This window comes from Artibeus jamaicensis, unplaced genomic scaffold (genome assembly GCF_021234435.1).
Source record: "Artibeus jamaicensis isolate MK-2021 breed Jamaican fruit bat unplaced genomic scaffold, CSHL_Jam_final contig_525, whole genome shotgun sequence".
Classification (NCBI taxonomy): Eukaryota; Metazoa; Chordata; class Mammalia; order Chiroptera; family Phyllostomidae; genus Artibeus; species Artibeus jamaicensis.
In genome coordinates this window covers 10019926-10047633 of record NW_026521874.1, presented here as the reverse complement: position 1 = coordinate 10047633, position 27708 = coordinate 10019926, and the positions used below count along the sequence as shown (strand labels likewise).

Sequence of the window (27708 nt, the reverse complement as noted above, 5' to 3'; positions counted from 1 at the left end):
GAGCAGAGGGTCATTTTTAGCCGCGACCACACCCCACTCTTCTGTAAGCCTGAACTTGGGTGGCTTCCGGCTGGAGCTGTATCTGGCATCCCTGGCGTTTTCAAGAAGCTACTGTTGCAACCCGTTGGTTACAAGGTCGCTCCAGCAGGGGTTGCTTTCATGGCCCTGCTCCAAGGTCGTCTTAAAAGGGTCGGTGTGTTTTTGTAACTGGAGGAAGAAAATTCTCAGGGGGGGTGGGCGTTAGGTAAGATCCATTAAATCTGGGGTTGGTTAGCGTTCATCCCATTAGTCAGCCCCATTCTGTTGGTGGTTTGTGGCTGGAAGTGTCTCTCGAGAAGGACCTCAGCGAAGATCAATGTGTTTGATGAGCAGCATTTGCTGTGGGCCAGGGAAGGGGCACGTGTGTGTGTGTGACATGTGTCCCGGACCCCGCGTTGTTTACGTGCTTTGAAGAGGGACTCTAGGAGTGCAGCCATACTTCCCTTTGTCCAGGTTTGGGGTGCACCCCACGGGAGCCCCCACAGGGCATGCACAATTGCGTATTTGCATAAAGAGATGTTGCTGTGTCGTTTGGATGATTGCTCATTGCGTCACCCTCACATTCCGATTTCTCACTGCACCCCTGCCGTGGGACCAAACCTCTCTCTCCATCTTTTCCTTTCATTCTCTTATTGGGTAGGCGTTACTAGTTTCATTCTCTAGAAGAGGAAACAAAGGTTCGGAGAGGTGACCCAGCTTGCCCTAGGCAGCCCAGCACCTAGAGCAGTGCCTGACACCTGGCAGGCAGCTGATAAATTAGGTCTGGATTGATCTGCTAGGAGGCCAGGCAGGCTGCAGGTTTTAGGCTTGGAAATTCCTGCTTCAACTTCCGCGTGGTGCCTGCCCCTGGTGAGGGCCTACAGCTGCCTTCCTGCCACGGCAGATACAGATATAAGCATCGGTGTCCATGCCCAGGGAAGCCGCAGTCTCCTTCCCTTCCTCCCCTCCCCTCCCCTCCCCCTCTCAGAGAGAAGTCCAAATCTTCTGGAAAGCCAAAGAAATGATCACTGCATTTTATTTGGCTACAAAGCATGAAATGGTAAATTGCCTTCATGTTTTAAATTGCTGGCGCCATCAGATTCACTATGAATACAAGTGTATCTTTTGGGGGTAATAGCCATTTTTATGCCGCTAATCTCAGAAGGAAATACGGCTGAGAGAACAGGCTGATGATGAGTTCGGTGGCCGTCCCGAGACTGATCTCGTCCAGAGAAAGCCCCCACGTCTCTCCGGGCCTGTCTTCTCCCTTAGAAATTATATTCAGTCTGTGTCTTGGTAACCACAGCAGGGGAGAGTGAAGAAAACCTAATAAGGAGTCTCAAGGCAAAACTTAAAGTGTTTGCAAAAGCACAAAATAATGAGAACGAGGCATGAGAAATTCCCTTGGTGTTGGCAGTAAGTCCCAGCTATGTGTTCAGGTCCTCAGAGCTCTTTCAAATCTCACGGCTCACGTGGTCCTCTCAGTGTACCCGGAGGCTGGTGGGAGGGTGAGGAGGATGAGGAAGGTGAAGCGATCTGCCCAAGATCGGCACAGCCTAAAAAGGGTGCAGATCTCCAACACGCAGCCAGCTGGGTGCTGGGTACATCACTGCATTTTCCTGCTGAGAAGGGAAGGGAGGTGAGGAGCCCTTCCTAACAAGGCAGTGTGTGTTGAATGAATACGTGTGACAGAGTAAGATGGGGGGGTGGGTCGACTTCCATCACTGACGGGGTTATGGGAGCAATGTCCCTGAGTGTGTCAAAAGCCTGAAAAATACAGATTCCCCCTGGCTCCATTCATTCTCCATTTTATGAATTTATCCCAAGGAAATATACAGATAAGATGTGAAGATATGATCCAGGTGCTCATATCGATATTATAAGCCAGAGCCAAGATAGTGTGTAACCAAAATATCCAAGAGCAGGACACTGGCCTAAAGAAATGAATGGATTTATGCATTATGGCATGCCTTATTTTCTGGGCTCTAACACACTGTGTTTGATGAGTAAAAGTAAGAAGATACACAGCAGCTCAGCTACAGTGGTTTTACTGCCACTTTCATTGAAAGAGCAAAAAAGAATGCAAACTTAAGGGCCCTGGCCAGCTAGCTTGCTCATCATCCTGATGCGCCCAGGTTGCAGGTTGGACACCCGGTCAGCGCACATGCCAGAATCAACCAAGGGCTATGCTTAGCGTTTTTTTTCTCTCTCAATAAAATCAATAACTAAAACATTTTAAAAAAGAACATAAACTTAAATGTCCGAGAAGTATTTGGATATGTAAATGCACTGAATACTATGTTGGGTTTTTTATTTTAAAAGAACCATGCAGCTGGATGGGTATGGACCCCAAAAGAGGTCGACAGTTTAGAAATAATGATGCAGTGACTTGGATATGAATAGCATGGTCTCGTTCCTTCACTCCACCTATCTGTAAGGATACGTGTGAAAATGTAATAGGGTCCTCTTTGGAATATAGGGCTAGATTTTTCATCGATAATACGTGAGTGGTTCTTCTTGTAGATGCTTATGACATGGCGATAATTCCCACTGTGTTCGTGCTGTGACCTCTGGGGATGAGCGGCTCCGCTCACAGACCCGACCTGCTCTGAGCGCGGTGTAGCCCATGAGGCCACTCTCACTGCATCGAAGGGGATGAGGACCCAGGCAGGGGCTGGCCTGGGAGGGATGGAGAAGGGCCAGGGGGCGCCTGACCTTGATCACCCTCACGCCGTGCCAGGCACAGAGTGCCACACTGATTCTTGTACTGAGTATGCAGAGTAAATATGAGCTCCAGCTCAAATACATTAACACTGGGGCTCAGAGGGGTTGAATAACCTGTGCGATTTCACCCCGTCTGTGACTGGGGCCTGTCTGGCTCTCAGTGTGCCTGTATTTCACCTTGTCCTCTTGATCAGCATACGCACTTCTCCTTGGCCACCAGGCCATGGCCAAACCCAGTGATAAGCAGAGGTCTTGGGAGTCCAGAAGGGCCTACTTACCATACATCCAGCCTGGCCTTACGTGAAGTGAGGGAAGAGTCTGGCTGGGACCGTAGCGTCCTTGCTCTAAGCCAGCTCTGGCCTCTGCGATTGGTGAGTTGTAGCTCCCCGGTGACTTTGGACATGAGATGAGGCGATGATACCAACTTTGTAAAAATGTGAAAACAGACCCTACCCCGCCCCCTCTGGCTTCCTGGGTAATCTTAGGCAAGTCGCTTCATCTCTTGAAAGCTTAGTGTCTTTACCTGTAAAGCAGAGTTAAAGAGGCCTATTGTTAAGGGGGTTTTACAAGGTTAAAAATGTTTGCAAAATACTGGGCAGAGTAAGCCCTCATATAGAGAATTTTTTTTTTAATCCTCACCTGAGGATATGTTTATGATTTGGAAGGAAGGGAGGGAGGGAGGGAGGGAAGGAAGGAAGGAAGGAAGGAAGGAAGGAAGGAAGGAAGGAAGGAAGGAAGGAGGGGAGAGAGAGAGAAGAAACATTGACCCCGGTACACTCCCTGTTTGGGGAGAGAACCTGCAACCTAGGTATGGGCCCTGACTGGGAATCAAACCGGCAACCTTTTGGGTACAGGATGATGCTGCAATCAACTGAGCCACCAGTTGGGGCAAGAAGCCTTTTTAATTCACTCTAAAAATATAGAGGTGGTAATACTCAGGGAATATACACCGTTTGTGAAGCCAGCCACATAGGCTGGGCAGGTATGCATGCATTTTGGAACCCCCGAGGAAAAGCATTTTCTGTTTTCTTTGCCAAATTAAAGTCAATTCCACCTTCAAATCCCTCTCTGCAAATGCTTGGAAAGATGGTGTTTAATTGATCATAACATGCTCAGCCTCTCAGGCAGGTTCTTTCCATCTCTTGCTTATCACTGCTGATTACTCAAGACGTTTTTATGTAAGCAGTAAATGATTCGTGCATAAAGGTTGACCCATCCACCCTCCCCCCCACTCTCCACTTTTCCCCTCCTCCTCTGTAGCCATCCAGCCATCCTGCCACCCTGGAGGTTGATCAGTGGAAGGTCTAGGCACCTGCTGAGGCTGAGTGGGGTGGTGAACTGGGCGGGGTGCTGAGAAAGCGGCACAACCCTGCACCCCCTGTTTGTCTGCAGCCACCATCCCGTTGCTGTGGGTACCCCATCAGGAGAGACTCTTTTCAAAGGTCACAGCCCTGTATGCCACCTCTGACTTCCTGTCAGGTAGCTCCAGAGGAGAAAGGGTTAATCCTGAAATCAGTGCGTCTCTATTTGGGGATGACATCTAGGTAAAGGTTCCTTCTGTGGCAGCTTCCTGGGCACAGGCAGTATTGGAAACCCTGGTTTTCACTGTGGTCCCCCTGACCCTCCTCTGTCCCAGCAGACTGCAGCCTAGACCACGGCGTCTCAGTGAGGATGGGGGATGTATCTCCATCCCCATTGCTTAGAGCCATTCTGGGAATGAGTGGGCGCTGTGTTTGGGGGCTTCGAGTAGTTCCACAGAGAAAGTGTGTGAGTGCTGAGAACTACAACTGCAAAGATCAGTGAGACTGGATTCTCGAAAGGTGTGGGCTTCATCTTAAAGGCCCTCTGGAGTTTTAAGAGAAGGGAGTGAAGTAACTAGATTTGTGTTTTATGAAGATTGCTCCGGCTGCCAGGAGGAGAGTGGACAAGTAAAGACAGGAAGACTCGGAGGTTGTTACAGTGACCCCGGAGAATACGGCCTGGGCTAGGCGCTGGCCCAAGGGCAGAGAGCTCCTCTGGGCTTGGGCAGCCTTTGGTGCTCACTCTGGGCAGGTGCTGTGGGTCCCTGCCCATGTCCCCTAGCCTGCCCCTGACCTTGTCTGCAGACTGATCACATGGGCTCTGACGGCTTCCTGTGTCTGTCAGCCTCAGAGTGTCCTCTGGCCACAGCCACGTGCTTGGCCCTCCTCAGAGGAAGCATCTTAGGGATGTCCTTCAACCAGTGCGGGACAGGAGGAGGTGGACAACTACCTCAGCTACCTACCCCGTCAGGGGGGCAATTCTGAAGCGTGTTCTTCAGTGGCTGCTAGAAGTCCCCAGCAGGGTCAAACCCCAGGAGCCCGGGGCACCCAGCTCCGTACGGTCTCCCGTGTAGTCTTACCTTCCCTGTCTCATTTCCTCTTCTCCTTTGCTGTGCATCCTGGGATTGTTGCCAGATAAATTTCTCGCCCCCTAATTCTCCTCTCAGGGCCTGTTTTTTTTAGAGGAACCAAAAATAAGACAATATTATAATTTTATTATAATTTCCTACTATAATGAATGGTTAAATATACATATGCATTCATGTATTCATTCATTCATGCTATACCGTGGTACCAACATTAATGATCCTTTAAAAGGCGTAGATAGCTCTGCGGGAGGCCAAATCCTGCTCAAACTTTCTCAGGTGGAGCATTTAAACATTTCACTATTGCCATGAGCAGGCCCAAACGCCAGGATGAGGCTCAGAACTGCCTCTGGTTTTCAATTTCCAAAGCCAAGCAGCAGAGGGTTCTGGGAAGATGAACTATCCACTCCAGGAGGCCCAATCTGTCTGCTCTGATTGGCGGTGTTGGGGCAGGACCCACTGAAGGTGTCAGCCTCTAGGCTTCCTTTGCCCGAGCGTATGTGAATGGTCTAAAGGGAATGAACTTTGCCCCCCGGCCAATGTGGCTCAGTTGGTTGGTCATCGTCCTCCAAACCAAAAGGTCGCCAGTTCGGTTCCTGGTCGGGACACACATGTGGGTTGTGGGCTCTGTGCTCTGCCCCCATTGGGGTGCTTGCAGGAGGCAGATGGCAACCAATCAATGTTTCTCTCCCCATCTTTCCCCTTCCCTTCCCCTCTCTCTAAAATAAAACTTAAAAAATTTTTAAAATAAAGAGAATGAAGTTTGTGGCTGGTAAAAAGTTAATATATCTCTCCCCCACTTAAAAAATATATATATATCCTCATCTTAAAAAAAATGACCTTCAGTCAGCCCAAAGAAATGCCCTATATTTCAAATTTATTGGGATAATGTGGAGGGCTGGTGTAGGAACATCTCAACCATCCAGAGTAGCCCTGTGGTTGTCAGCCAGGGTGGCTTTGCACCCCAGGGACATTTGCACCTGGAGACACTTTTGGCATCACAACTAGAGGCGGGTGCTGCCGGCGCCCAGTGGGTAGAGAGACCCGGGCTGCTGCCCACATCCCACAGGACAGCCCTGAGGCCTGGGGCTCCCAGCCCAGAGGTCAGTAGTGAGAGACCCTGCTTGCAGGGACTCTGTGTCCCAGCTTGTCTGTTGCCCTCCAGGTTTGAGGAGGGAAGAATGCCACTCATGGGGAATTTCTGGGGGTCCCAGCTCTGCTGAAATCCTCGGTGTTTGTTTTCGCTTCAGGGGGTTTGAAGGCTGCTGTGGGGAGACACGCAGGGCCATGGCCGTTGTTAAGGGTTTGAAGTTGGTCACGACTGTGGGATGTTCCAACAACCACCACGTCTTATTACGAGAGGAGACTTGATATCAGTACCATAAATAAAAACCGGAGTCTCTTGCCCTGGCTGGTGTAGCTCAGTGGATTGAGCATGGGCCTGCGAACCAAAGGATTGCGGTTCGATTCCCAGTCAGGACACATGCCTGGATTGCAGGCCAGTTCCCAGCAGGGGACGCACGAGAGGCAACCATACATTGATAGTTCTCTCCCTATCTCCTTCCCTTCCCCTTTAAAGATAAATAAATAAAATCTTACAAACAACAACAAAAAAACCCAGAGTCTCTTGGCTTCAGTGTTCGTTGTTGTCCTCATTGTACTTTGTGGCTTTGTGACTCGGCCAGGGGAGGGGAATTACAGAACTCTTTGACCTTCTGTGTTTATTAGACGTGGTGTTTGGCCGCCTGGCTCCAGTCCGGCAGCCTGGCTCCGGCCCGGCAGCCCGCCATTCCTCTCTGCCAACCTTCTCTCCCCCTTAGCAAAGACGCCCTTCCCTGTGCCGTGAACGGGAGGCATTGCCATTCTGGTCGTGTCTCTCCTCAGTTCTGTCTGATTTTCGGAAATTACAGTAAATCAGTGGTGCACTGAAAATTGGCCAATTTTTTTTTCCGAGGGTGTTGGCTCAGCTTGATGAGAAAGCAAAAACAAATGGAGTTTTATAAATGTAACTAATCAGGAAGTTAAAGAAAGGTTAATCCTAATGGATTAATCAAGTTCTACTGGGACTTGGGAAGGAAAGGTGGGGGGGTGGGGGAGAGAAGCAGGTGGTGACGGGGCAGGCATTTGCTCAGACGAATTTAATAAGCCTGGCACGGGAGCCAGCTTTCTGAGCGTCTGGGGCTTTTTGTCTCTCTGTCCGTCCTTTCTTGGTCGAGCCTCTCAGCGAGCCACACGATGGTCACGGTCTGGCGTGCAGAGCAGGGCAAAGACCTTAGCTCTGGCCTCTGGTTCTGCCCCTCACTGGTCCTGTGACCTTACAGACATTCCTTCACTCTTTGAGCTGATGTGAGGCTCCTCTGTAACAGGGGGTGAGTGTTCCAATTTTCCAACATGATAAGGCTTGTCAAGGTCAACAGCAGTGATATAGTAGCATTGCCAGAGGTACAGGTGCAGGCGGAGAGGGACGGTTGTCCAGCACCCACAGGGACCTTGAGGCGGCTCTCTTCTCCGAACAAGGGCTGCCAGCGGGTGGGCAGTGCAGATGCTGAGGCCTCCTCCCTCTCTCCTGGAGGCCTGGGTGTCCCTCTTCACTCAGGCCGCTCAGGGTGGGCTCACACCGATGCGGGCCCACTCCGGGGTACAATTAGTACCAGTGAATGCAAGACATCTTAACAGAGTTATTAATGATATACATTTCTGTCTGTAGGAGACTAAGACCGTCAGCCCCATTAAGCACCATTATCAATGCATGATCTAATGATTTCAACATAATGAAACTAATAGATTTCACAGGAATGGGAGGGAATATCCCACATCTCCAAACTGCAGTTTTCTTGGCTCGGAAGTCCTCGAGGCAGGGATAATAGTTGTTCTGAGTTTTGTCACGTCTAATTGCTACAGTGCTCTACAGTTTACATATCATTTTCACAGTCCTTTTTAACTTGTTTCATTTTTCCAGAAATTTGGAGGGGGAGAAGGTCGGAGAAAACAGGGTGCACTTGTTGAGAATACTTGGGCTGCATGCAAAACAGAAAACCCAACCTACATTGCTTAAGGAAAAATAATGAATTGCAGGGGCGGGAATAGGAAGATTGCTGATTCGCATAACTGAGTTGCCCTGGGACATTCTCATTCAGGAGTGGTTTGATCCAGGGGTTCATGCTCTCAGGAAGGATCTGGCTTTGTTTCTGGATGATTCTCTCTACTGCTGTGTTGGCTTATTCCTGAGACTGACTCCCAGTGGCCTAGTATTCTCATACTCTCACTTCACAGCGCCCAGAAGGGAGACAGACAAGCCCTTGTGGCCGGTCTCATGGAGAGCAGAACCCTTGTCTGCTTCAGAATCCTCCCGTCCTATCTCATTGACGTGAACTAGGTCAGGTGCCCGTCCCTCTGCCAATCACAATGTGGATGGTTATGTGCACTTATTAGTTTAAGCCAATCAGGGCCCACCCTAGAGCTGAGGGTGGGATGAATTCCACTGAAAACAGCAGAATAGAGCTGCAGATGGGGCAGGTGGGGGAGGTACCTACGGGAAAATGTGAATGAGTCCTCTTGGTGGGAAAGGAGGACACAATCTGGAGAAACAACCCAAGTGCCCATCGCCCAGTGATCTGAGGAAGTTGAGAGGCCCGTGCAAAGTCTCCCAGACCCTGACTTGTGGGACCAAGCCGTAAATTCAGAGTCCCGTCTCAAATCTTGTACTGGAAATGCCAGGCTTCTCTGGAAACCCGAAGGATTTCCCCACTACGCTTTGAAGTTATCTACCAGCTCTGTTCTTAGGAAAACACTGGGAAGCTCAGGAGCGTCATGCTGAGCCAGGAACTTCCTGTCCACGCACATTTAAAACACACAGCCCAAACTCCAGACCCTAACGGAAGCGAGATTGTAGTTGACATTGTCCTGAGTACATAGGAATTCCTGTCAGTGTTATCACGGGAAGTAGCTGGACAGAAGCAAGTCTCATGGCCCCACACCCTGCTAAGTCAGTCAGCCATCATCTCCCCAGTCATACTGCTTTTTCTAGGGTCCCCATTCTCTGTAACGAGAATCACCCACTGCCACAGCGCTGGGAACTGGCCGAGGTTAATACACACAGCTCCCCACGAAGCAGGTGACATTACTGTCTCTATTTCACCAGAGAGAGCACCGTGATTCAGAAGTCACTCAGTGACTGAGCTTCCGAAGTCGCTCAGTGAGTGTGGAGAGTGGGATTTGAGTCCAGGTCCGCACCACGTGCTCCTCCTCCCCAGGCTGCCGAGGCCAGGACACGCCCTGGTCTGGTCAGGAAGCACGTGGAACACGTCAGATCCCGCCCTTCTCTCCTGCCTGGATCGGACATCAGTGCTCTTTTCCCTGTGGCCTGTCACTCAGGTCCAGGACTGAAAGACCTGATTGAAAGGCTTGCCCAGCATTACTGCTCCAGCGGGGCCACCTGCTCGGGACACACGCGGAGTAGCGACGGGAAACATCTGCCTGGGGAGCACCAGGGCTTCTGTTGGCGGAAATGTGTAGGCGGAAGAGCTGTCCCCCCACATGGGGAGGGGGGATTCTGAGCACAGGTTCTGGTATTGTATTGTCGGCCACATCCTGCGGAGCTGGAAGTGGGAGAGCCGGGTGGCTTCCCAACGGGGACCCTCAGCAAGAGGCTGGAGGAGTCCCTGGATGTTTTGTCAGATGGGTCATTGACTTGCTTCTTGGAGGGAGCACACAGAATGGAGGGGTGTAGGCAAACCTACTGCGGCAAAGCCAGCCCTGCCGGACATTCGTGCGCGTTTTGTGTGTGTGCGCACTGAGTCATAGCACAGGAAGAGTGTTCCTGTTCTGTAAGACTCCTCACAAGACCCCCCCCCACAACCCTGGCTTTCCCCCAGGTTACTCCAAACAGAATTGGGGTGACAAAGTCAACTTGGGTTGATTGCGCTGCAGCCTTGCAGTAATACTTGTACTGGGTGAATTTAGGTTGTCTTTCCTTCTTCCCTCCCTCTCTTCCTCTCTCCTTGTCTCCCTTCCTCTCCTCGCTTCCACCCTTTCGTTGAACAAAGTGTAGCGGAGCATCTGTTATGGGCCGGTTACTGTGCTGGGTGTTTGGTGGTCGGAGACAAGTAAACAGAGTCTGGGGTGGGGGTGGGTGGATATCGGGGAGGATATCAGGGGCTGCACGTCCTGTTCTTCCCGCACTTTCTGTTCCAGAGTTCCCGCCACCCCCCACCCCCGTCCAGTGTCGGGCCAGATGGTGTCTGTCTGATCATCGCAGCCAGACCGCCTGCGTCCAAATCCTGTCTTCTCCACTCACCAGCTGTGACCTCAGACAAGCTATTTAACCTTTCTGTGCCTTGATTTCCTCCTCTATCAAGAGGGGAATGGTATCCACCCTGAAGCATGATGGGAAGGGTTAAATAAGCTACTCTATGTGTCTAGGGCCTGGCACCTGGTTAGTGCTGATGAGGATTAGTTGTTATCACCAGCGTCGTGACTTTGCTGCTGTTTTTACTCGGTGCCGCTGTCACGGATGCCAGTGCACAGGGGCAAACCCGCCCCCACCGTTGGGAAGCATTTGTTTCTGTGACTCATTCAGAAAAAGATCCGAGTTTGCAGAGAAACTCAGCTAAGCAGAAAAGTCAAAGCCAAAGTGATTTCTCGTGGGAGGTTCACGCGAAGGCCCCTTGAGGCACCAAACAGCTTTTCTCTCTCACCTGGAAGAAATGAGAATTGATTTGAAGCTCGTCCCCTCTGAAAAGGTCTGTGGGCCGCCAGGACCAGTGCATGTTGTCAAGGATGCTCTGGGTCTTTGGTCCAGGGCGGGAAGCAACTCACAATGCTCTGCTTTTCCAGGGACTGAGGCAGACACAGTGGAGGCTCAGAGTGGGGGACCTGCAGGACTGGCCTGCTCCCCGGAGCAGCTGGGTGAGAGGAAAATCGTGGGGCTGATGGGAACTGAGAAACAAGGAGAGAAGACCCACCAATCAGAGAGGAAGGTGGGGGTGGGAATTGGGACAAGAGGGGCGTGGCTCCTCAGAGACAGAGAACAACAATATCAACAATAACAGGGACCACCAACAAGTGCCTACTATGTGCCAGGTGCTTGACACACCTCAGCTCATTCAACCTTGTGTGTCAGCCCTTGTCAACCTGTCACTGACTTAAAAAAAAAAGGTCACACTTTCTGGATCCATCCATGTACTCACTTATTCAGAAATGTTCCCTGAGCAGCTAGCGTGTGGCCGGGGCTGGGGACACAGCACAGAAGCAGAGGGGCTGCGGTGTCTTCCTCCCTGAGCGTGAAGCTGACGTTCTCCTGGGCTGACCGTAACACAAGCGTCTCTTATAGGTCAGGCGGTGGGCAGGGCCATGGGAAAAGCAGAGCCTGGGACGGGGGTGGCAAGTGTGGGGGGGGGGGGTGGGTTGCAGTTTTAAGAAGTATGGTCAGGAAAATCCTCCCTGAAAAGGTGACTTTAGAACAAGACCTGGAAAAAGCAAAAACTGAGCTATTTACATAGTTTGGAGTATCACAGAAAGAAAGGTCAGCAGATGCGAAGGCTGAGGCAGGAGCCAGCCTGGTGGGACTAGGGAACAAGCAGGACGCCAGTGGCTGGGGCAGAGGGATTGAGGGGAGAAGGGGCACAGGCGAAGGACTCTGGCTTGCGTTCCGAGTGAGTTCCCTGCAGGATCCTGAGCAGGGAAGTAATCTGGTCCAACTGAGGGTTTAACAGTCCCCAGGGCTGTCCTGTTGAAAAGAGTCTGATGCAGGCAAAGGAGGAAGCTGGGGGACCAGTCAGGAGCTTTGGCAAGGGTGACAGATGATGGCATCTCAGTTCCAGGGGGCTGGTGAAGGTGGAGGGGTCCTGCATCCAACCCGGCTTACCCGGAGTCCCGGCCTACCTATGCCGGATGGGAAGCCCCACCTTGTCCACCAGGTACCCTCCAGCTCTCCCCTGTGCTCTGAAGACCGAAGGGCAGATGCCCTCACCGCAGGGCATCCGCTGTCCTTGCCTCCTGTTCTGACTCCATGTGACCTCAGCCCTGAAGCCCCCTGGAGTAGTGACCTGGTTGCCACTATGCTCATTATGAGAACACCACCGTCCGTGCTGCCTGAAAATAAAAGGTTAGCCTGAGGGGCAACAAGCACTTATTCGGACTCCAAAAGAAGAGCTATTCTGTAGGCACTGATCCGGGCAGAAACCCCAATAGTGTTCCAAAGGGAAAAAAGTTGAGATTTTATAGTTAAAAGAAGCACCTTTTTGAGAATGGTCAGCCTTGTGCTCTCAGCTTCTGGCTTGGTCCAAGATGGTGACCTGGATATGGAACCTTCTTCCCCAAATTCTTCAGATGGCTCTCTGTGGAACTGATGTCTAACCAGGCGTTGACGCACAACCAGAAAGTTCACAAGTGTCAGCCCTCAGGCGAGACAGAGTAAGATAAAATCATTTCTTCATGTTTCAGTCCAGTAGTTCTATTAGCTTGACTCCCTTTTTTCTTCACTCTTTCCTCACCAGGGAGCCACGTCCGGGGGCTCCCAGAGCTTCCGGTCTTGGGGGTGCAGAATGGCACCTCATGTCACGAAGTGGTGAGGACAGAAGCCACTGGCTTCATTGCTGTTCAAGTGGCCCAGAGAGCAGAGGCTTCGTGAAGGCTTCCCTCAGCCCTGGGCCCTCCTCTCAGCCACAGGAGCTCGTCCCAGGCCTCAGGTTCAGTGCAGGACCAGCTTTTCCAGGTGAAGCAGCGGAATCTCGGAAAGGCTCAGTGACTTGCCCAGGGCCTCCCCTTCATATTTGAACCCCCCCACGGTCTGTTTTCCTCTGCAGCCGAAGACCCACAGTGCATGTTCTCAGCAAATCCAAAGCGACATGAAATGACTGAAAACGGTGCAGAATGTTCAAAGCCAGAACATGTGTATTGAAAATCTTGGATGTCCTGGGGCTGTATCTGAAGCAGCAGTTTACTTAGTCACTCAGCAAACATTTGGGGAGCATCTGATGCCCTTCAGTCTGGAAAGTCCCTCCCTGTTGTGGGAAATGGACCAGTAAACAGACGAGTTCTGCTTTGCTTCCCGTCTTTGGAGACAGTCCCAGCCTCTGCTGAAGAAGAAGGCGCAGGGTCAGAACTGGGGCTGAGCCCCGGCTCACCCGTGTAGGTGGTGGGAACAGCAGCAGGAAGGCACTGTTGTAGTGCCGGGCCAATGAGCGTTCAAATCCCACACTCACCAGGGACCAGCTGGGCGACCCATATTCCCTCGGGTCCTTCTAGCACTGGACACGTGGGGCCAGGGTTTGGCGCGGGGTGAGCTGTCCATAAATGGCCACTGTTACTTCTTGGGTGCGTTGTGGAGCTCGAATCCAAAAAGGGCCACCCTGGGCCCTCTTTGCCTCAGTTTTGGGGGGAGATTAGAAGCTTCAGAGGTTCTAAATGTGGAGTGGTCCTCCATCCCCAACCAGTGGACAGAGCTTGTCACCTGCTCCCTTAAACCCTGCCGGAGAAAGTTCCTCCAGATGCAGAAATGCAAAGCCTTCTGCAATTGCATGAGAGGCTTCCCATTTTGCTTTCCAGAGGTCTCTGTCCACGGGTGGGGAAGGCTTACACTGTAGCTGCTTTTCCAGGGGAGATAAGGGGCCGCGTTTTCCAATATAGAGAATTGAGATCTAGGGAGACGGTGGGAAAAGGGGCGGGTGGGCGTGTTTCGATGTTAAGGTAGAATATTTGAAATCCTAAAAAACTGGGGGAGGGGTGTTTGGTCACCTGCCTTCTGACCACTCCCAGACTGGAGCTGTGTGGAAATTTGGGAGCCCCAGTCCATTTGTCTGAACAGACTGTAAACTCCCCAAGGTCAGGAACCAGGCCTTCGAGAACTCCTTGACCCCACGAGACCTTGAAAAGAAGTTTTAGACAGAGGCAGGCAGGATCCTGTTTTATTGAGCACTTACTACATCCCAAGAGCCATGCTGAGTACTTGATCATTATCATCTCAGTAAGTGCCCAAAATAAAAAGCAAAAAACAAAGCCCAGGTGGTAAGGGCCACAATTATTTTTAACTATTATTGCTATTTTGTTGAAGATAAAATGGAGGCAGTGATAGGGGAGGGCTTAACTCTAAGTGTGTGTGAGTCTATTCTGTTATTTTTATATCATGCTGAACTTGAAGTCAGGGTTGGGTCAGACAAAGTTCGAGCCTTGTCTTACCAGCTGTGTGACCTTGAGCAAGTCACTTAACCTTCCTGAGTCTGAGCCCCCCCGTCTCTGGAACAGAGGTGAAAAGGGCTCATAGAGTCGTTGTGAGTTATATAAAAGAAAATACAGAAGGGCCCGGCACTGTGTCTGCCCATGGCGGCCAGTCCCAAACGCTAGATTCTTCTCAACTCGTAACAGTGATTTATTGACAGTGATGAGTTCCCCTCCTCGGCGTGCGGAGGGTTAATGTCTAACCTCGGGCTGCCTGCCTGTCTCTGACCTTGGCACTGATTATGTACAGAAATCATATTGCCTCTGCCGCCTATAATGAAAACGATCGTAGGGAAATGAAATTTATCACGCAACGTGTTACGAGAGTTTCTTTCACGACTACCTCAATTTCCCCTACTTCTCTTCATTTCCTCCTCTCCTTGCCAGATAATCAAACACAAAAGCTATATTAACCTCCCAACCACTTCAATTAAAATGCTCATCCAAAATTTGAAAACAATTAAAAAACCCATTATCTCAGATTTAACGTCCTCCGATTCCGTGTCTATTTTCTGCCACGGCGTTCACGGCAGGTAACATTCTCACAGTAGGTGCCTTCTAGAAAGCAGTGTCTTATTCTCCGCCCGCCGCGCCCCCGGCTGCTCTCCTGGCACAGGCCTTATTAAAACCACACGTGCCCCGGTGTACTTTTGCCGTGTCCAAATGCGTCTCAGTGATTGATTGTTTTAATGAGCCCTCCATCTGCTTCGTTTTCTCCTTCCTCTCCTCGGTGATGGGTTTCAGAGACAGGGAAGAACAGACTCCCCTCTTGGGAGGTGGTGGGCTCCAAGAGGGGAGGGTCTCTGGCTTGGATCTGCTTGTTGTTGCCCAGGGATGCCGCCGTGCCCGAGAAATTCGAAGTGGTTTCCCCAAAGCAGAGCATGCTGGGAAGTGTGTCAGGAGCTGGGGTGGCTGCAAGGAACAGGAGACCCCCTCGGGTTGGCACAAGAGAAGAGGTGCTCTTCAGGCACTCCTTGTTTGTGTCTTCAGTTTGGGGACTTCACCAACATCTATTGAGTGCCTGCTGTATACCGAGACACCATGCATTTCCAAATAGGGAAGATACAGTCTCCAAGGTGTGGTGGAATCCAATCCAAAAACTCCTTGGATTTCCCTGGGTGGGTGGCACGGTGGGTTGGAACATCGCCCCGTAACACCAAAGGGTTGTGGGTTCGATCCCTGGTGTAGGTACCTACGGGAGGCAGCTGATCAATGTTTCTCTTTCCCATTGATATCTCTCTCTCCCATTGATATCTCTCTCTCCCATTGATATCTCTCTCTCCCGTTGATATCTCTCTCTCCCGTTGATATCTCTCTCTCCCGTTGATATCTCTCTCTCCCGTTGATATCTCTCTCTCCCGTTGATATCTCTCTCTCCCGTTGATATCTCTCTCTCCCGTTGATATCTCTCTCTCCCGTTGATATCTCTCTCTCCCGTATCTCTCTCCTCCACCCTCCTTCTCCCCCCCTTTCTCTCAAATCAGTACACACATCCTTGGGTGAAGATAAAAAAAAAAACCTCCTTGGATCAAACACATTCATATGTTACTGGTGGGCATATAAATCCTTTCAACCTTCCTGGTGTGTAATTTAATGATATCTATCAAAAGATTTAAGAGGTGTGCGTGCCCACTCACCCAAGCCATCAGCCTTCTAATCATTTATTATAAAGAGATAATCATGAAGGGAGAGATTGGACTATAGCCGTGTGCTTTGCGACATTATTTATAAAAGCAAAGGGGTGGAGGGGGGAAGCCTTGAAAAGCCCAATCGTCCAACAACAAGGAATCACATAAATTAGTGACGGCGCATCCTTAGAAAGGAATGCCAGGAGATAATTTTGAAGCATATTAGGAAAAAAAAATGAACTAAATGGGGCAAAAGTCTAGGATATGTTGGTGAGTGAAAATAAATAGTAGGATCGTAGTTTCACGGGGAAAAATACATAGTTATGAGAGCATGGAGAAGACTGGAAAAAAATGGGATACTTTGAGCAGATGAGAATTGGGGCTGTTTTCATATTCCTCTCTGAGCTTTTTCTCTTCTGACTTTTTTTTACCCAATGATAATGCATTATGTTTTCTGTTCAGAAAAGAAAAAGTTCCTTCCAGGGATACCTGTGGAAACACTGGGGAGTTAAAGCAGATTCAGGAACTAGCTGGGGTCGTTGTCGACCCCTTTTCTCTGCAGGTTCCCTCGAGCGTCTTCTGTTCACTGTGCTGTCCGCTGTACACAGTTCTGCTTCCACTCAACCGCTCCTTGTTCGTGGCCCAGCAGAGTCTCCCTGGCCAGAGGTCAAGCTCATGACCTTGCTACTTCAGTGCAAGTATTCTGAGTATTTCTTTCTCTAGGCAGAGAGGCTATGAGTGGTTCAGTGCATCTCTTTCGCCAGGTTAAGGCCTGTGTCACCAGCCAGCCCACAAGTGGCTGCCCCTGGATCAGGTGTAATCATGTAGATTAGGTCTAATGAGGTGTGGTCCAATCCACAGTGGGCCAAGGTCAAGGTTGCCTAGGCCCATCTATCTCTTAACCAGGGGTAGGGGTGAGACATGTCCCTTTATGAGGTTGTGTGGTCGGGTAGTCACAATGATAGACATTGTCCTCCCAACAGTCCAGGAAAATAATTTGAATAATTCAGAGCCTGCATACTCACGTGGGAACCGATTCTATGACTTTGTTTTCTACTTTGATCTAACGAGTTAGGCCATTGCTGATCCATACTGATCTTTGGGCTGATATTCATGCAACTTTGGGGGGTGGAGGTGTCAAGCCTATGAAGCACAAATACCCAACTCTTCCAGGCTTCATTTGAGCTGTGGATGCAGCCAGGGGACTGTGATGCTGTGATTGCCTCTGACCTGGGCCGTGTGGAGTGAGAGCAGGGAAGGAACAAATTTCTAAAACAATGAGGGCCATAGTCACAAGAAGGGGAATGGACCCAGTGAGGACTGTGGCTGTGCACCTCTCAGATCTCTGCGGGAAGCGGGTGGATCTGGGGCCTCAGCCACTGTGCTGTGCAGTCCAGCCCTGTGTTTGTGCAGGGATCACGCTTCCCTCGGGTGGCTGAGTGCAGAAGGCAGACCAAGGCAGGCACCTTCCTGGGCACGTGGGAATTCTCTGGCACGTAATGTGGCCTCCCGGAGTGGCCTGGCATAGCCTTCTGAGATGCTTCTGTCCACTTTCTTTCCATCTCCCCACCCTTCACGTGGGATCAGACCTGCCTTGAGGTGGTGGTTCCCCTGGCCTCCCCCAGGTCCCTCTCCATCTCACAGAGGCATTGCCCCTGATAAACCTCTTGCACGTCTGACCCCACTGCGGCGTCTGCTTCTTGGAAGGCCCAGGTGAACAGGTGCAAGAGAGTCCACTAACAAATCTCCACCTTTAATCAAAAGTTCTGGGGTGTGCCAAAGAAGTTCTTACCCCGTATCTTATCTGACTCGTGGCTTTGGTTAGAGAAACTACCAGGGACACAGAAACCTTGAAGTTCGTATAACAGGATTGACTTTACTGGGCGATAACCTTGCCTTCTATTTGCCAAGCGCCCGATGATTTGCAAAGCTCTTTAAGGTAGGTGACCTCATCCAACCTTCACAAAAATATGGTGAGGCAGGTGGAGCTGTTGGATGTCAGTTGGAAGGAGACCGATAACCAGACAGGTTAAAATGAATTGTTTAAAGTCCCATGGACTCCCATCACTGCTCAGCCTAAGAAATTCTCCACGGCTGCCCATCACCTTCCACACAAAGACCAAGCTGGCAGTGCAGTGCAAGAGGGCCCTGTGATCTGGCACCAGCCGTGCTGAGCTTTGTTCTGTGTTCCCATAAGACCGTGTATGGTTTGGCCTCTGGGTCTTTGCACATACTCTTCCCTCCTCCTGAAACACCCTTTCCATACCCTCTGCTGGTACGAACTTCTCACCCATCTGCTCTCTTCTTATAAGAAGCTATTATTTAAGATTGGGTCATGGGTTCCTTTGGGTCCTCCAGTTTTCAGTATTTATCCATTTCATAGCGTGTTGCAAACTATATTGTTAACTGAGTCTGTAATCATCTGTCCTCACGACTTCACTGAGGGGGGGGGATGATGGAGTGTCTTGATCCGGGTTCTCCAGAGAAATAGGTGGCTGTGAAACCCCGTGATTTATAGTTGGTGAGCTGGAGACTCAGAAGAGCTGGTGTGTGGTTCTGTCTGAGCCCAAAGGCCTGAGGACCCAGAGACCTAGTGGCGTAAGTCCCAGTTCTCAAACCACTGGGCTCTAGATCTAAGAAGAATGGATGCTTCGGTCTATGTCCAAAGGCTGGAAGAGACCCAAATCCCAGCTCAGCCAGGCAGAAGTTCCCTCCTTACTCAGCCTTCAACTGATTGAACGAGGCCCACCCACACTCCGGAGGGCAGTCTGCTTGATGGAGTTGGTGGACTGAAATGTGCATCTCGTCTGGAGACACCCTCACAGACACCCCTGGCATAATGTCTGGGCACCTTGTGGCTGAGGCCCCTTGACACATGAACTTGACCGCCACATGGAATGATCGCCCAAGGTTGCCTGACAGTGTCTGTGGTGGAGCTGGAGTACAAGCTCTATCTGCAAGGCTCTTTTTACACAGCCATGTGACTGTCCCTGTGGACAAGACAGCCATGGTATGGTGGCACCTGCTTGATCCAGCTGGAGTTTCCACAGTTCCTGAGGACCTACTAGGTGCCCGGTGCTATGCGTGCCATATTGTTTATATCCCCATGACCTTGTCCTGCCACTGTCTCCAGATGCCTGGATGTTCATTGAGTGAGTAAATCTCACTTGCCTGAGTGGATAATTCACTCATTACAGGATTCAAACCCAGTACCGTGTGACTTCACAGCCATACACCATCCTTCTTGAAAAGGAGGGCTTGTTTTTTTATGTCCTGAGTTCTTAACATCCCTCCTCTCCAGATTCCCTCCTGGAGTATATATGGTCCTCCCGGGGGCTGCAGGTCTAGGAGCCTGGGCTCTTGGCTCCCCCAGGAGCATGTCTGGCAAGGAAGCCTCAGCCCCGTGCAGAGCAGCTCTCCCCAGCTCTCCCCAGCTCTCCCCGAAGCTGCTGAGTGGGCAGGTGGCAGACCTTGGGTGCAGGAGCCCCGCCGTGCACACTGCAGGTGGGCTGGCACCTGACCTGGCCTCCTCTTCCCCCATTTCCCCAGGTACACAGGGGTTTGCAGGGTCTGTGCTGCCACGTGGAAGTTTTGTTGAGGGGTTTTGTCATTTTCTGGTTCCATTTCTCTCTTGAAATCTCAGCAGCAGTTACTCCTGTTCGAGGCAGGCTCCAAGCGTCTCAGGCAGGTGTCAGTATTGACAGAAGAGGCCCCACGGCCCAGCAGGGGAATGCGGTTTTTCAGAAGAGGAGCTGAGCAGGCTCATTAGGACGGATTCTCGGCATCCTTTGGCAGCCCCAGTTACTTGGCTCTGAGCAGCATGAATATGGATCGGTGAGAGGAAGGAGGCTCGTGGGATCTGGTTTTTCAGACTGACAGTAGAGAGTAGGAGTTTAAGGTCACTGGTTTTACAGCCAGAGAGACTTGGCTTCTCACCCCACCTCTGCCTTTGCTGCCCATGTAACCGTGGGAAAGGGCAGTCACCATTCTCAACCAGTTTTCTCATCTGTAAAATGGGCGTCATGATAACAGACACTTCAGAGGTGCGCTGTTATAATCATATGACTTGATGCGTTTAGCACAGGGCCTGAGGCACTGGAAGTGTTCAGTGAGGGCAGAAGTTCCTGGGGTCTCATCCAAAACTGGTCACATCCAGAGGGACTGGCCTCTCGCCTAAGACTGAGGAAGCATTTCTCAAAATTCTCCCTGCTGATTTTTCTTATGGTTCATTGGCCAGATTTTGGGTCACATGCTCACTCCTGAACCAGTCGCTTGCTAGGCAAATGGTATTTTTATGATTGGCTGAGGCCAGTGGTTTGTTAGCCAGAATTAAGTCACATGACCACTTCTGACTGGCATCCAATCAAAGATGACCAAGCATGCAAGCAAACAGGGAAATATAAAACATAATAAGCAGAAATATCAATCAATTGAAATCAGCCCAAAACAGACACAGACTTAGAATCAGCAAATAAGGACATTAGAACAGTTATTCTAACTGTACTCCATAAGTAGAAAATGTTGGGTAGAAATACAGAAGATCTAAAGAAGACCCAGATTGAACTTCTAGAGGTGAAAACTGCGTGTGTGAGATGAAAAACACACTGAATGGGATCAACATCAAATTAGACCCCGCAGAAGAAAAGATTAGTGAACGTGAAGATCTGCTAATAGGAGCTAGGCAAGGTGTAACATAGAAATAAAGAACTCCAAAAAAAAAAAAAAGGTACAGAGCCTCAGTGAGCTCCGGGGACATCAGTGTAAGATGCGTGTAATTGGTTTCCCTGAGGGACAGGTGAGAAAGGCGGGACTAAAAAATATTTGAAGAAAGAATGGCTGAAAATGTACCATATTGGATGGAAGGACTTGGTCTCCGGTAGCTCCTGGTTTGAGCCTGGCCACGCCGCTTACCACCACCTGTGTACCTGGGCATGTGACTCACCTGCTCTGGGCTTGATTGGGAAAGCCGGGACTCACCAAGTGACCCAGCTCGTAGGGCTGCCGTGAGGCTCCCAGGAGATGCTGTCATAAAGCACTTGGTACAGTGCCTGACATGGATCTGCTGCTGTTTTTATTGGCATCTTCTCTGGCCCAGGCTTTCTGTGGTTAACAGATTTCAATGTCAACCCTTTGGTTCATTTATAGGATGCTGATAATATCCCAGGTTCTGGGCTGATCGCCTTATTTCTATAAACTTATTGCTTCTTTATACCAGCCTCTGAGGATTGTGCATATTCTTCCCATTTTATCGATGATAAAACTGAGGCATGTTGAATTAGGTAGCTTGCCCAAGCCCATAGCTGGTGAAGGCAGTGCTGGAATTTGAACTATTGAACTCTGCTAATTTCTGGAAGGCTCGGGTTATATCTTTCCCAGCTTCCTTGTTTTACAAATTATGTAACTGAGGCCCAGGAAGGTGAGGGATCTCTCCAGGGGGAGCACAGCAGTTCAGTAGCAGAGCCAGGGCTGACACCTGTGCTGAGCCCAGAGCTGTTCCATTGCCCTGTGGCACCTCCCTAGCAGGGCCGGGAGTGACAAAGCTTTTTAGACACTGTACTTGCCAGCGTGTGCAACCAATTTTTTGTGCTCAGACAAGCCCGAGTCCTAGGCAAAGCCCCTGTCCTCTTCTCCTCTATGTCCCAGTGCAAGTGAGCAGCTCACTTCAGCCCTGTCCTCTCTGGCCAGCGCCCAAGTGTCCTGATGGAATCATTCATGCAAACATCTTGCATTCGAAAGCACTGATGAGAGTGGACAATGCTTAACCCAAACCGACAGGATTGGAGGCATCTGTGCCAGAACTGTTTCCTGGTTTGGGTGGAATCTCATCGGCACCTGAAATCACACGAATCACTCACTTTATTCACTCACTCACATGGCCAGCTTGCTGGGCACTCCGAGCGCCAGGGACTTTGCTTGGTAAGGGTAATACAAAAGTAAAGATGGGTGAGGCATTTTTCCTGTTTGGGGGGAAGGCCAAAAAAGGGAACATATGATTATAATTGTGTTGATAAGTGCGTTGCATCAGTGTGGAATACATGCCTCCCTACCGAGGCTTATCAGGGCAGGCTTCCTGGAGGAGGTGTCATGAATTGGGTTTTGAAGAATTGATACAATATCACCTTTTCCCATTTAGAAGGTGAGCTTTGTGAGAGTAGAGACTGTGTTTCATTTACTCCTACACCCCTAGCAGTCAGAACAATATCCAGCATGGTAGGTGCTCAATCAGTATTTGTTGAATGAATGTATAGAAAAATAAAGATCCAGGAAGGGATTCCAGGCTGAAGGAACAGTATGTGCAAAGCTACAGGGTTAAAGAGGGTCATAGCGCATTTGAGGATAGCAAGAAGCTCACTGTGGTTTTAGCACCAGGTGCGTGGGGTGGGGATGGATGAGCCGTGGCTGGTGATCGAACTGAAGGTCCGTGAACCACGGGGTGAGTTTGGACTTTGGTGTGGACTTGGCTCTGAAGGCAATGGGAAGCGACAGACGGGTTTTGAGCAGTGCAGTGTCAAGGTTAGCTCTGTGCTTTAGAAAGATCATCCTGTCTTTTGCATGGAGAAGAAAGAGGGAGTGAGGGAGAGATAGGGCTGCTGGGGGCGGAGAGCAGCATCTGCTCAGCCGGTCTGCACAAGGACCCCCAGTGAGAAGCCCAGGATGGGGAGGAATTGAGGCCTGATGGAGACCCGGTCCCTGCCTCACCTTCCTGGCCTCTCGCTGCAGGGCATGTGGTCATGTGGAAAGCCCATTACCGTCCCACCAGGAGAAGCCTCCTCTTGTTAAAATTCTGGTCCAGCGTGTCTTGTATTAACACTGATATTGAGCCATAAAATGTAATACATTATGACACTGTAAAGTGCAATGTAATTGCTCTAAACCCATAAAGTGTAATGTAACAGGCACAGTGACCATTACACCGCTTCACCGTCTAAAGCAGTTCACTTGCACTCTGCTTTTACACAAACAAACAATTCCTGCTCACGGCTACCTCTGGAGCAAGGTGCAGGGAAGTCCACCCAGATGAGCAGGAATCGTAACCGACACCACGGCGGGAACGGAACCTGGGTTCCAGTGCCATTCAGCCACGTGTAGATCGTGATCCCAAAAAGCAGAGCCAGCGCCTGGGAGGCAGGCTGGATTTCACGCTCGCCTAGCTCCTCCCTCTGCCTCAGTCTGCTTCTCTGCTTCTCCTGCAGGGAAACAGCTGGCCACCACATCAGGCCACCAGAGGCCCCAGAATCTTCCCTGGGAAGGGATGCAACCTTCCAGGCCTTTGAGCAGGGCGCACAGACGTGACCCGTTAGCAGCCAACCCGTGCAGTGGCTAGGTGATGGGCACATTGGTAAATGTGCCCGTGCAGTGGCTGGGTGACGGGCACATCCGCTTATGTGAGAAGGGAGGTGGTGCCAAGGGCACCAACAGCAAACAACTGTCACTTTGCCCGAAAGATTTTCCCTTTGGCCCTGGCCTGGTGGCTCAGTTGGTTAGAGCATCATCGAGAGGCACCAAGGTTGTGGGTTTGATCCCGGTCACAGCACGTACAAGAATCAACCAATGAATGCATCGATGGAACAAGAAATTGGTGTTTCTGTCTCTCCCTTCCTCCCTTCCTCTCTCTCCCTCTCTCTCTAAGCAATAAAAATAAAGACTTTCCCTTTGGGCTAATTTCCGCTTTATAAAATGCAGATTGTGTTACCTATATTGTAAGGTGCTCGTGCAAATTAAATGAGATTGGAGGGAGTCTTGCACAGTCCCAGGCCTAGAGAAAACACCTTAATGCGCAGATATTGTCCCATAAATACACGCCCCCCACACACACATGGTGCCACATACACACACTCGGTGTATTTTCAAATCATGTAGCACACATACTATGGAACCACCAGCCCAGACGTGTTGATGGAAGTCTGCATAGAGAAATGAATATGCATGTAAATAGGCATATAGACCCTCTATTCGGCACACAGCAAAGCTGTGCTAGCAAGAGGGATGTCTTGATCATGTCTCAAGAAGAAAAGGGACAGGGACTCCTGGATTATCATGCTGAGAGGGATTCCTTGTGGCTGTATCACAGGCTCAGCTAGCTCTACCCTGATGCCAGGCGACAGTGCAGATGTCTTCATGGTGCGTCGGAGGTGTTTGCCACAGATGGAGAGGCATGTGCTGGCCTGTGATGAGGGGGTGGGCAGGGTACCAATGTCACCTGCTGCAGAGAGGAGAGAGAGGGGGCTCCCAGGGGGTGATGGGAGCTGCTTGAGTCCAGAATGAAGATCCCATGCTCACTGGAGTGCTGGGCAGTGAGCTGAACACAGGAGAGTTGTCCCTCCCATCGCTGCACCCCTGGGGACTCCAGGTGGCTGAGACATAAGGAAAAGGACCATTTGTTCATTTGCCTGGATTTGGGTTTGTGCATGACTTACCTCAGGGACTTGCCTGAGTGGGATATATCTAGCCCGGGGCTGCCAGTTTGTGACCACTGATCTAGTGACAACCATATGGACATTCTTGTGTGTGCAGGTACACATGCATGTATCACTGTGTGGGGACGTCAGTGTCCTGATGGCACATTCTTACTGAGCTGTTTCCAAAAGGTGGGAGCCCTCTAAGCCCTGGGAACTCAGCAGTGAACAAAGGGGTGGCCTGAGCGTTGACTTGAAGTCTAGTCCTCAGGGCGGTTTTAGCCCGTGTGTCCGGTCAGAGAAGCAGAACTAGTCTGAGTTGTGGAAGGGCTTTATTATAAGGTTAGACCTGTATGATCATGGGGTCGGGGGCTGCCCACATAAACCTGTCTGCATCGGACACTGAGCCTGAAGTCGGCACAGCTATCTGTCAGAGAGTGACGGTGGACGAGAGATGGGAGAGAGCGAGGTTGCAGGGAACCCGTCAGAATGTTCTAGAACCTACATCTGTCTTTTCCTGGGACCCATGTTTGTCTCTTGTTGCTTCCAGACCGCAGTGATGCTGTAATTTGCCTGTGGACCCTGGAGCTGCCTCCATACCTGGGACTGGGGACGGAGAAAGAAGAGATCTGGCAGGAGCTGGAGGAGCCAGGGACCTGTCTGCTGCCCACCAGCCCCTGACAAGGTGAGTCACAGATTCAGGACAATGGTTGTGAGTTGGGCCATTGCCTGAACTTCCATGGAGCCTCCGAGCATAAACACGCCTGGCTGCTGCCTCATGTCTGCCTTCCAAAGCTCACCCAAAGTTCCGCTGGCACCAACGCAAAGGTAGAAGCCTGTAGGAACGGTAATTTTGGGAAGTGGTTTCAACTGAACTGAGATGACACAGCGTAAAGCTACCACAGGCAGGGAAAAAAGAGTGAAGTAAGGAGGACAATACAGATGGTGAGGGCTACGGAAGCGAGAGGGGGACTGTGGGCGCCTGCCCACCAGGCGGCCAGGGTGGTCTAGGCGCTCAGGCAAAGAGATGTGGTGGCTGAACTGAGGAGTGAAGTGGAGAGCGGGAGTCAGCTGGCCGAGGAGGGTGGGGTGCAGGACACCGTGGAGGCCGGAGAGAGGAAGGAGAGAGGGCTGGGGGGAGGGGCGGGGGGGAAGGGAGGGGGGAGTAGAAAAGGAGAGGAAGGGAGACAGTTACAAACAGAAAACAGAGACAGAGAAAGAAGCAACGAGAATGTCAGAGAGAGGGACAGAGATTGGAGAGAGTTAAGGAATTTAATTTAGGAATTTAAGAAGAGTGTGTGTTTATAACACAGATCGCAAGGAGAATGGCCTGAGGTGGGCTAGAGAAATAATCAGGGACCGACAACATAAATACACAGAGAGAGAGACAGGGATAGACGCAGAAAGGGGGAGAGACGCACCTGTACAAGAACTCACCCGGTCAGTGTGCAATGTGCATTCACAACTGTCCACACAGAGACTGAAAAAAACCCCATGAAAACCCCACGAGTCCCCCTCATTCCCTCACACCATGGGAGGCGGCAGGGGTGCATCCCGGCCAGACCCTGAGCGGGCCTTGGGGGACCTTCTCCGTGATGTCGTGTGCTGTGTTTCCTGCACTCACTTTGCTGGTGCTGGGCGGGGCTGGACACTCAGCACACCACGGCCAGCTCCTGGGGAGAAGGTGGCCCTTTCGGATACAACAGCAAAGCCCGGCTGTGCCAAAATCAGGCTTGGCTTTGGAGATGCCCCGAGACGCGGCCTTATTTCTGGTGCATTTTACATCTCATTTTGCAGTGTTAATAATGAACAGAACAGACTGCAAAAGCAGGGAGGCAATGAGGCGGTGTCCCCATTGTGAATTTGGGTGAGACACCCGAAGACTCGGTTAGTGGGGAGGACACAGAGCTGGCGACCAGGGGGCTGGGGTGGCAGAGGGAGTTTGAAAGCAGACGAGGGCAGACTGGACATCCCAGGGTCTGCAGCTCACCTGCCTGCGTGTGTGCACGTGCCTGAGTGTGTGCACACCCAGGGGTGCCCCCTGCACAAACACTTGTGTCTGAGTAAATGGGAGAGAAAATTTAACATTCGAAGGTCTCCTTGGGCTGGAGGAAAGTAGAGTTTCTCCTGCCTTTTGCCTCCCCTCCCTTCTGTTCACTGAGGGTGTTCTTAGGGAAGGGAAAAAACTACCAGCACGTTTACTGTAGATGAAAGGAAAACTGTGATTTGGACACTTCTGCTGGTTCTCGGGGTTAAAGTGGAGACCTGAGCTAGATGCATCTGTCTTTTCGGAGGCTGCACTGTTAAGAAGTTTAAGTAATGCCAAGGAAGGTCCTGGAGCTTGTCTGCAACGGAGATGAAAAAAAAACTCATTTTCCGCACAAAGTAAAATTTGGTAGATGTCTTCCGGCACGAGGAAGTGGGCAGAGTGTGTGCATCAGGGGCGGTGCGAACACATAAACAGAAAGGACACGAGGCAGGGACCTGAGGGGGAAGACGGTGGGACGTTTCCTGCAGGATCTTCATTAAGGAGCCTTGAAGATGGAGGTGGTTGTGTTTATATTTTTGGTTGTTTCCCATTTCACTCGGTGCTGTAACGCACTCCTGAGATCACTAAATCTCCCGCAGACTTCTGCGTATTAGTTGAGGTAAAGGTTAAGCTGCTGTAACAAAGAACCCCAAGTGCAGTGGATTAAACAAGATGAGTTTATTTCTTATTCATGAGACCTGAGGTGAGTGGGTTGGCATATGCGGAGCTTTGCTCCACACCCTCAGCCAGGGCCTAGGTCTCTACCCTGGCATTGCCCTCATCTACAGGGTTCCGCTGCACCCAAGCACATTGACACGCCTGTTCCCTAAAGGGGAAGGAAGACAAAGAACATGGAGTGCAATTTTCTTCTAAGCAAATATTGCAATGTTAAACCCATTACTGTTGCTCACATTCCATTGGGTAAAACTTAGTCACATGAGCCCATCTTGCCCCAGGAGTTGCTGGGAAGTGTAGTCCCCAGCTGAGCAGCCACAGGCTCGGCTGTTACTATGGAAGAAAAGGAAAGTGGAATTTGTTAGAAAACTGACAGTATCTATTGTCATCTTAGACCCAGCCTGAATCACCATAGTTTTTTACTTGGATTATTGGATATTCTCCCAACTGTACCCTTGCTTCCTTTAGTCTCTTCTGAAAGCAATTAGCCAAAGTGCTGCAAAAACCATGTTGTTCTCTGCTCAGAATTCTCTGGTGGCCTTCCCTATGCTCTGAATCAAAGCCAAAGTCCTTGGAATCACTTAGGCGGCCCTACAGGGTTCCCACCTGCCACCCACTTCTAACATCCTGCCCTAT

General features: G+C 50.7%; 1 long non-coding RNA gene across 1 annotated transcript; it reads right to left on the bottom strand.

Moving 5' to 3' along the window:
• Positions 1-1099: 1099 nt before the first annotated feature.
• On the bottom strand, positions 1100-5207 carry LOC128628105 (uncharacterized). Its single transcript, XR_008392439.1, has 3 exons — positions 5123-5207; positions 3021-3265; positions 1100-1640 (listed from the first exon to the last, which is right to left on the bottom strand). It is a non-coding gene; the product is annotated as an uncharacterized LOC128628105 (long non-coding RNA).
• Between the last annotated feature and the right edge of the window lie 22501 nt (positions 5208-27708).